Source organism: Scyliorhinus torazame, chromosome 15 (genome assembly GCF_047496885.1).
Source record: "Scyliorhinus torazame isolate Kashiwa2021f chromosome 15, sScyTor2.1, whole genome shotgun sequence".
NCBI classification, from domain to species: domain Eukaryota; kingdom Metazoa; phylum Chordata; class Chondrichthyes; order Carcharhiniformes; family Scyliorhinidae; genus Scyliorhinus; species Scyliorhinus torazame.
Genome location: NC_092721.1, coordinates 13,111,425 through 13,120,097, shown reverse-complemented (window position 1 = coordinate 13,120,097; position 8,673 = coordinate 13,111,425).

Below are 8,673 nucleotides of genomic sequence, written 5' to 3'. Positions count from 1 at the left end.
TCCTGCTTCCATTGGACCACTGACTGAGGTGCGAGCTGTTGGAACATAGCAGAATACTGTAATTATGGATGATAATACCTTTGGAGGTGGAGATATGTTACATTTGCTTAAACATAAGAATTAATACATTCTGCATCACTTGGCCAGCTGAACTGATGAATACAGCGCTGGCCCTAATTATTAAGCAACCAGTTAGGTGTCAGTTTTGCGATCCAATTTTCTCCCTCTCAAGGAGTGCATCTTAATTCTATTTATTTCTTCTGTATCTAATCTTGGCCCAGAGTGTACCGCACTGCACCATCAGTGCGGGCAGCATGGTAGCGTTGTAGTTAGCACAATTGCTTCACAGCTCCAGGGTCCCAGGTTCGATTCCCGGCTTGGGTCACTGTCTGTGCGGAGTCTGCACGTTCTCCCCGTGTCTGCGTGGGTTTCCTCCGGGTGCTCCGGTTTCATCCCACAGTCCAAAGATGTGCGGGTTAGGTGGATTGGCCAAGCTAAATTGTCCTTAGTGTCTAAAATTGCCCTTAGTGTTGGGTGGGGTTACTGGGTTACGGGGATGGGGTGGTGGGGTGGGCTTGGGTAGGGTGCTCTTCCCAAGAGCCAGTGCATGCTCGATGGGGTGAATGGCCTCCTTCTGCCCTGTAAATTCTATGATCACCGTGAGAAGGCAAAGGAATCCAGTATCGCCGATCTAGCTCTTGCTGCGAAGGTAGCCTGAACTGCCAAGAGTGGCAATGAGGTTTGAATAATCAGAATAAATGTACATTACTTACCACTGAGGTGCTCCCACGAACAACATTCCGGTGTACCCTGTAAGCAAATATTTTAGCATGAATGCCCATCTGTTCACATCATCTCTGTCTGGTCGCTTGCATCTCGACTCTTTTGCCGCAAAACCAACTGTAACCATTAGGTTGGTAAAACTTGGTGGCTTGCTAGGGTTGAAGCCAAAATTGACACCATTGTCTCCCCACTTGGCATTTCGAAAATAAAAATCCCAGACGGGTTCATAGCCTCGTGCTGGACGAGTGGGCCGGGGTGCTATTTCCAATCGTGGTCAGTATTTGGGCAGATTAACTCCCCCAGGGAGGGGCAGCAGGGCGGCGCAGTGGGTTAGCCCTGCAGCCTCGCGGCACCGAGGTCCCAGGTTCGATCCCGGCCCTGGGTCACTGTCCATGTGGAGTTTTCACATTCTCCCCGTGTTTGCGTGGGTTTCTCCCCCACAACCCAAAAGATGTGCAGGGTAGGTGGATTGGCCACGCTAAATTGCCTCTTAATTGGAAAAAATGAATTGGGTACTCTAGATTTATTTTTTAAAAACTCCCCCAGGGAACGATTAAACCCATGGGAATGAAAACACGCGGCATCGGAATAAGGTGACGAAGGGGAAGTGAAAGAATGTCGTACGGAGATCAGTAGCAGATGAATAAGAAAAATATGAGAGCTATTGCACAATTCTAATTCAGCACAAATTCTGAGAAAACCATAAGATGTTTTAATGTTAAAAACAAAATACTGCAGATATTTGGAATCCGGGATTAAAGAGAGAAAATGCTATTAAATAAACTCACCAGGTTAACAGTGCCTGTGGAGAGGAAACCAAGTTAATAATAACTTCTATCAGGAGGCTGTTATAATGCTTTTCAAATTCTATACATTAACTATTTAAAAATTGGCAACAGCACCCTAAACAGTTCCATTTACACCTCCCGCTGCCTGGGGAAAGCGGGCAGCATAATCAAAGATCCCTCCCACCCGGCTTACTCACTCTTCCAACTTCTTCCATCGGGCAGGAGATACAGAAGTCTGAGAACACGCACGAACAGACTCAAAAACAGCTTCTTCCCCGCTGTTACCAGACTCCTAAACAACCCTCTTATGGACTGACCTCACTAACACTGCACCCTGTATGCTTCATCCGATGCCAGTGTTATGTATTTACATCGTGTACCTTGTGTTGCCCTATTATGTATTTTTTTTAATTTCCTTTTCTTTTCATAGAACATAGAACAATACAGCGCAGTACAGGCCCTTCGGCCCACGATGTTGCACCTAAACAAAAGCCATCTAACCTACACTATGCCATTATCATCCATATGTTTATCCAATAAACTTTTAAATGCCCTCAATGTTGGCGAGTTCACTACTGTAGCAGGTAGGGCATTCCACGGCCTCACTACTCTTTGCGTAAAGAACCTACCTCTGACCTCTGTCCTATATCTATTACCCCTCAGTTTAAAGTTATGTCCCCTCGTGCCAGCCATATCCATCCGCGGGAGAAGGCTCTCACTGTCCACCCTATCCAACCCCCTGATCATTTTGAATGCCTCTATTAAGTCTCCTCTTAACCTTCTTCTCTCCAACGAAAACAACCTCAAGTCCATCAGCCTTTTCTCATAAGATTTTCCCTCCATACCAGGCAACATCCTGGTAAATCTCCTCTGCACCCGCTCCAAAGCCTCCACGTCCTTCCTATAATGCGGTGACCAGAACTGTACGCAATACTCCAAATGCGGCCGTACCAGAGTTCTGTACAGCTGCAACATGACCTCCCGACTCCGGAACTCAATCCCTCTACCAATAAAGGCCAACACTCCATAGGCCTTCTTCACAACCCTATCAACCTGGGTAGCAACTTTCAGGGATCTATGTACATGGACACCTAGATCCCTCTGCTCATCCACACTTTCAAGAACTTTACCATTAGCCAAATATTCCGCATTCCTGTTATTCCTTCCAAAGTGAATCACCTCACACTTCTCTACATTAAACTCCATTTGCCACCTCTCAGCCCAGCTCTGCAGCTTATCTATATCCCTCTGTAACCTGCTACATCCTTCCACACTATCGACAACACCACCGACTTTAGTATCGTCTGCAAATTTACTCACCCACCCTTCTGCGCCTTCCTCTAGGTCATTGATAAAAATGACAAACAGCAACGGCCCCAGAACAGATCCTTGTGGTACTCCACTTGTGACTGTACTCCATTCTGAACATTTCCCATCAACCACCACCCTCTGTCTTCTTTCAGCTAGCCAATTTCTGATCCACATCTCTAAATCACCCTCAATCCCCAGCCTCCGTATTTTTTGCAATAGCCTACCGTGGGGAACCTTATCAAACGCTTTGCTGAAATCCATATACACCACATCAACTGCTCTACCCTCGTCTACCTGTTCAGTCACCTTCTCAAAGAACTCAATAAGGTTTGTGAGGCATGACCTACCCTTCACAAAGCCATGCTGACTATCCCTGATCATATTATTCCTATCTAGATGATTATAAATCTTGTCTCTTATAATCCCCTCCAAGACTTTACCCACTACAGACGTGAGGCTCACCGGTCTATAGTTGCCGGGGTTGTCTCTGCTCCCCTTTTTGAACAAAGGGACCACATTTGCTGTCCTCCAGTCCTCTGGCACTATTCCTGTAGCCAATGATGACATAAAAATCAAAGCCAAAGGTCCAGCAATCTCTTCCCTGGCCTCCCAGAGAATCCTAGGATAAATCCCATCAGGTCCCGGGGACTTATCTATTTTCAGCCTGTCCAGAATTGCCAACACCTCTTCCCTACGTACCTCAATGCCATCTATTCTATTTGTCTGGGGCTCAGCATTCTCCTCCACAACATTATCTTTTTCCTGAGTGAATACTGACGAAAAATATTCATTTAGTATCTCGCCTATCTCTTCAGACTCCACACACAATTTCCCATCCCTGTCCTTGACTGGTCCTACTCTTTCCCTAGTCATTCGCTTATTCCTGACATACCTATAGAAACCTTTTGGGTTTTCCTTGATCCTTCCTGCCAAATACTTCTCATGTCCCCTCCTTGCTCGTCTTAGCTCTCTCTTTAGATCCTTCCTTGCTACCTTGTAACTATCCATCGCCCCAACCGAAACTTCACACCTCATCTTCACATAGGCCTCCTTCTTCCTCTTAACAAGAGATTCCACTTCCTTGGTAAACCACGGTTCCCTCGCTCGACGCCTTCCTCCCTGTCTGACCGGTACATACTTATCAAGAACACGCAGTAGCTGATCCTTGAACAAGCCCCACTTATCCAGTGTGCCCAACACTTGCAGCCTACTTCTCCACCTTATCCCCCCCAAGTCACGTCTAATGGCATCATAATTGCCCTTCCCCCAGCTATAACTCTTGCCCTGCGGTGTATACTTATCCCTTTCCATCATTAACGTAAACGTCACCGAATTGTGGTCACTGTCCCCAAAGTGCTCTCCTACCTCCAAATCCAACACCTGGCCTGGTTCATTACCCAAAACCAAATCCAACGTGGCCTCGCCTCTTGTTGGCCTGTCAACATATTGTTTCAGGAAACCCTCCTGCACACACTGTACAAAAAACGACCCATCCATTGTACTCGAACTATATCTTTTCCAGTCAATATTTGGAAAGTTAAAGTCTCCCATAATAACTACCCTGTTACTTTCGCTCTTATCCAGAATCATCTTCGCCATCCTTTCCTCTACATCCCTAGAACTATTAGGAGGCCTATAAAAAACTCCCAACAGGGTGACCTCTCCTTTCCTGTTTCTAACTTCAGCCCATACTACCTCGGAAGAAGAGTCCCCATCTAGCATCCTCTCCGCCACCGTAATACTGCTCTTGACTAGCAGCGCCACACCTCCCCCTCTTTTGCCTCCTTCTCTGAGCTTACTAAAACACCTAAACCCCGGAACCTGCAACATCCATTCCTGTCCCTGCTCTATCCATGTCTCCGAAATGGCCACAACATCGAAGTCCCAGGTACCAACCCATGCTGCCAGTTCCCCTACCTTGTTTCGTATACTCCTGGCATTGAAGTAGACACACTTCAAACCACCTATCTGAACACTGGCCCCCTCCTGCGACGTCAAATGTGCTCCTGACCTCTATACTCTCATTCTCCCTTACCCTAAAACTACAATCCAGGTTCCCATGCCCCTGCTGCATTAGTTTAAACCCCCCCAAAGAGCACTAACAAATCTCCCCCCCAGGATATTTGTGCCCCTCAGGTTCAGATGTAGACCATCCTGTCTGTAGAGGTCCCACCTTCCCCAGAAAGAGCCCCAGTTATCCAGAAATCTGAATCCCTCCCGCCTGCACCATCCCTGTAGCCACGTGTTTAAATGCTCTCTCTCCCTATTCCTCATCTCACTATCACGTGGCACGGGCAACAACCCAGAGATAACAACTCTGTTTGTTCTAGTTCTGAGCTTCCATCCTAGCTCCCTGAAAGCCTGCCTGACATCCTTGTCCCCTTTCCTACCTATGTCGTTAGTGCCAATGTGGACCACGACTTGGGGCTGCTCAAGGAATACCCCAAGGTATTCCAGAATTCGGCCCATCGAGTCTGCACCAACATGTGAAAACACCTGACCTGTCTACTTAATCCCACTTGCCAGCACTTGGCCCGTGGCCTTGAATGTTCTGCCGTGCCAAGTGCTCATCCAGGTACTTTGTAAAGGATGTGAGGCATCCCGTCCCTACCACCCTCCCCGGCAGCGCGTTCCAGACCATCAGCACACTCTGGGTAAAATGGTTTTCCTCACAGCCCCCCCCCCTAAACCTTCTGCCCCTCACCTTGAATTTGTGTCCCCACATGACTGACCCTTCAACTAAGGGAAACAGCTGCTCCCTGTCCACCCTGTCCATACTTCTCATAATCTTGTACACCTCGATCAGATCGCCGCTCAATCTTCTTTGCTCCAAGGGAAACACCCCAAGCCTGTCCAACCTCTCTTCATAACTTAAATGTTCCATCCCAGGCATCATCCTGGTGAATCTCCTCTGCACCCCCTCCAGTGCAATCACATCCTTCTTCTAGTGAGGTGACCAGGATTGCACACAGTACTCCAGCTGTGGCCTCACCAAAGTTCTATGCAACAGGTAAATGAATATCAACTGTGCCACGAGCCTCATACTCATAGCGTTGCAAGGCAGACTCTACTCTGTTCACCACAGTCCCTCCAATCACACGCCAACAATTTATCAAAGGCAACTCAAACCCAACTTCTCCTCACCCTCACTTACGTACACGACTGCAAGCCACTCCCATCTCCCAGCTTTGCACACTCCACCAGCCGTTCAACTCTTGCAGGCACATAACCAGCCTCGCTGGCAGACATCCCCCTCTCCGGCAGGTGGCAAGTCAGCCGCAGCAGCGGCGAATTGGTGGGTACAGGCGCAGTTGTTTTTGGTCACCTCCCGCGGAGGGATGGTGCCCACCGAAACTGGAGAGGTTGTCACAAATCCATGGCCAGTGGCTGGGCTGCGATTGTCAAAGCTGGTAAGTCTGTCCCTACCCATTCCTCCTCCTTCTCATAGCCCCCTTCACCCTCGTTCGGCAATCTGCAATGAATTATGATCCACGTGCTTTGACAAAGAGTCACCCAGGCTCAAAACGTGAACTCCCTTCTCTCTCCACAGATGCTGACAGGCCTGCTGAGATTGTCCAGTGCTTGCTGTTTTTGTTTCAGATTCCAGCATCCGCAGTGATTTGCTTTTATCTTTAACGATCAACATGTGTCATGTTTGTCTACCTATCAGAAATGTAACAACGGTACACAAAAACAAAGATCGGTAAAACAATAATGTGGGTTCTTTGTTCAAAGATATGCAGACAGGCTGTGTACACATCCTACCTGTAGCACTGCTGCTCTGTTCTGTCCACAGGGTCATAGATTACATGTCATATCCTGACTCGTAATGGGTAGCGATGAACAGCAGTTTACGATATAGCTCCTTAAATCACAGCGTATGACAACACCATGTAGATCTTGATTTTACACCATACCCTCATGCCAACCCTGACCTTGTGCCTTTCTGCTTTCAGATACCCAAAAACTACCCAGCTGAAGAAGAAACTAATGAGACAAAAACCGTCATCGCTCAATCATGCTCACACCCGCCAGCTCAGACTGGCACAGTATTAACTTTAGCATTGGGGTTGAGTCGACACATGGTGAGTCACATGGCATGACTGGACTGCAGCGAGGGAGGGTGAAAGGGTACCTATGGGTACCAACTCCCCCCCCCCCCCCCCACCGTAGGGTGAGGTGGGACACATGTTCTGTTGCGGAGGCCTCAGAGTTTGACGAGAAAAGGTCTGCTGACCATCCACAGCAGAATGCTCGGTGCTTTGCCAGGCCCGCCAGCAAGGACGCTGTCACGGTGAAGGAGTACGAAGGAGTGAACTCCAACTTAACACAGGGCTTTGTACAGAGGTTGGAGCCCATCCTTACCAGTGTGGAAGTGCTGCCCAACTCCATTGACACACTTGCAGACCCAACCGTGGCACAGCAACGTGTGGTCAACCTCCCAGCTTCCTTTGCAGTGCAATCAGAAACCACCGAACTGCAGAATGCTGCAGACTGTGCGACTGACCTGGTGAAATTTCAGGCATCATAATTAGGGTAGCTGCGCTCAAAGGGGCACGCAGGCTGTCGCAGCAGTCCATTGATCTGTCCTCCAGCAGGTCACGTCCTGGGACATTTTTCCTGGGGAAGTAGCAGGGACTCTGTGGAGCCCAAATCTATCCCCCCCCCCCCCCCCCCCCTCCCCCACCGGCCCCGTCCTGCCATCACAACCAGTGCCCTTGCTGTTGCCAGTCTGGTGACCAGCCCAGATTGCCATCACCCACGCCAAGGTGCTGTAGTCCCAATCCGGGCTCTCCTGGCCCAAAGCCGATCGAGGCTACTCTGCAAGGCTACAGACGGTCTCCCACGTTGAAATTCAGCGGCCTTCCACCAACCATGCTGCAGGCGCTGGGGTGAGGACACAAGGCCAGGCAAATGCACCCAAAAGACTAGCATAAAGGGAAGGCCCAAGCGGGATTAGGTGGGTATTGTATGGAGAGTGCTGGATGCTTTGTTGGATAATGCTGCTGTGATACGATTGTTTTGTTGTGACTTCCTTTTCAGGATTCCAGCCTGGAGGACACAGTGATTGAAGATAGAGTGACGGTAAGATGTGGAACTGTCAGAGACTGAGGAGTGCTTCACTGTCAGAGCTGATGTCTTTCGGAGGAGATATTAAACTAAAGCCCTCTCTATCCTCTCAGATGGATGTGAAAGATCCTGTTGGACTATTTGAAGAAGTGTCGGGGAGATAGCCCCTATGGCCTGGTCAATAATTATTCCTCAATCAACATTACCAAGACAGTTTATCTGGTAGCAATCAGAATGCTTCTTGTGGGAGCTTGCTGTGCTCAAATTGGCTACAAAATTTCCTTGCAAAGTGACCACACTTCAAATATACGTCACTGGTTCTGAAGCACTGTGGGGCATCCTGTGGTCAGGGCAGGTGCAATGTAAAAGTGCATCTTTCTGTCGTGATAGGAGGGGACAGTGGGACTGACTGTGACACGGCAGGTTATTGCAACTCTGTACCTCACATTATAGATGACAACACAATTGTTTATTGCATTATTCAAGCCTTGCTGTCTGCCTGCGTACCATTCTCAATAACTTCTACGAGATGTCACAAGCAATAGTGTCCATGCTCTGCGCGTGAATTTGAAGGTCGTAAGTAATTCATAGCATCCCATCCATCTGTATGCACACACTGATAAAACTGATCAAAGGTAGTGTCACATTACTGGTATGGAAGATGACAACTCAAAGGCGTAGTTTATCTCTAAAACCATCAATTATTTCACGTCCCCAAAGC